This window comes from Balaenoptera physalus (genome assembly GCF_965194825.1).
Source record: "Balaenoptera physalus genome assembly, contig: HAP1_SCAFFOLD_935, whole genome shotgun sequence".
Lineage (NCBI taxonomy): Eukaryota > Metazoa > Chordata > Mammalia > Artiodactyla > Balaenopteridae > Balaenoptera > Balaenoptera physalus.
Window position 1 is genome coordinate 228,033 of NW_028125853.1, and position 2,036 is coordinate 230,068.

The following is a 2,036-nucleotide window of genomic DNA, read 5'->3' on the forward strand; positions in this document are numbered from 1 at the left end:
GAGATGGGGACTATCAAACACCAGTGATGGGGAGAGACCTGGGGGCTGTCACATACCTGTGATGCGGAGAAAGTTGGGGTCTGTCACACACCTGTGATGGGGACAGAGCTCGGGCTCACACATACCTGTGATGCGTAGACAGCTAGTGGTTGTCACATAACTGTGATGTGGAGAGAATGGGGGCTGTCACATACCTGTGATGTGGGGAGAGCTAGGGGCTGTCACTCACCTGTGATGGGGAGAGAGCTGGGGTCTCTCACCCACCTGTGATATGGAGAAAACTGGGGATGGTCACACACCTGTGATGGGGAGAGAGCTTGGGATTGTCACATACCTGTGATGTGGAGACAGCTGGGAGCTGTCACATACATATAATGGGGAGTCAGCTGGGGGGTGTCACATATCTGTGAAATAGAGACAGATGGAGCCTCCCATATACCTGTGATAGGGAGAGAGTTGGGGGTTGCCACACACCTGTGAGGCGGAGACAGCTGTGGGTTGTCACATACCTATCATAGGGAGAGTTGGGGGCTCTCACTCACCTGTGATGGGGAAAGAGCTGGGGTCTGTCACACACCTGTGATGGGAAGAGAGTTGGGGACTGTCAAACACCTATGATGGGGAGAGTGCTGGGGGCTGTCACACACCTGTGATGGGGAGAGACCTGGAAGCTGTCTTATACCTGTGATTCAGAGACAGCTTGTGTCTTTCACATACCTGTGATGGGGAGAAAGTTGGGGGCTGTTAGGCACCTGTGATTCGGAGACAGCTGGGGGCTGTCACATACATGTGATGGGGAGACAGCCGGGGGCCGTCACTCACCTGTGATGGGGAGACAGCTGGGGGCTGTCACACAGCTGTGATGGGGAGAGAGCTGGGGACTGTCAATCACCTATGATGAGGAGAGAGCTGGGGCCTGTCACATACCTGTGATGCGGAGAGAGCTGGTGGCTGTTTCATACCTGTGATGTGGAGACACCTGGGGGCTGTAACATACCTGTGATGGGGAGAGAGTTGGGGGCTGTCAGGCACCTGTGATGCGGAGACAGCTGGTGGCTGTCGCATACCTATGATGGGGAGAGAGCTCGGAGCTGTCACTCACCTGTCATGGGGAGAGAGCTGGGGGCTGTCACTCACCTGTAATGGGGAGAGAGCTGGGGGCTGTCACACACCTGTGATGGGGGAAGAGATGGGGTATGTCAAACACCTGTAGTGGGGAGAGACCTGGGGTCTGCCACATACCTCTGATGCGGAGACAGCTGATGTCTTACAGATACTTGTGAAGTGGAGACATTTGGGGCTGACACATACCTGTGATGGGGAGAAAGGTGGGGGCTGTCAGGCACCTGTGAAGAGGAGACAGCTGGGGGCTGTCAGATACCTGAGATGGGGAGACAGATTGGGACTGTCACATATCTGTGTCGCTGAGACAGTTGGGGGTTGTCACATACCTGTGATGGGGAGAGAGCTGGAGGCTGCCACTCACCTGTGATGGGGAGAGCGATGGGGGCTCTCACTCACCTGGGATGGGGAGAGAGCTGGGGGCTGTCACTCACCTGTGATATGGAGACACCTGGGGACGGTCACAAACCTGTGATGGGGAGAGAGGTAGGGGATGTCACATACCTGTGATTTGGAGACAGATGGGTACTGTCCCATACATATAATGGGGAGACAGCTGTGGGCTGTCACATATCTGTGAAGTGGAGACAGCTGGGGCCTGTCGTATACCTGTGATGGGGAGAGAGTTGGGGGCTGCCACGCAACTCTGAGGCGGAGACAGCTGTGGGTTGTCACATACCTATCATGGGTATAGTTGGGGGCTCTCACTAACCTGTGATGGGGAGAGAGCTGAGGGCTGTCACACCCCTGTGATGGGGAGAGAGCTGGAGACTGTCAAACACCTATGATGGGTAGAGAGCTGGGGGCTTTCACATACCTGTGATTCAGAGAGAGCTGGTGGCTGTGACATACTTGTGATGGGGAGACAGCCGGGGGCCGTCACTCACCTGTGATGGGGAGAGAGCTGGGGGCTG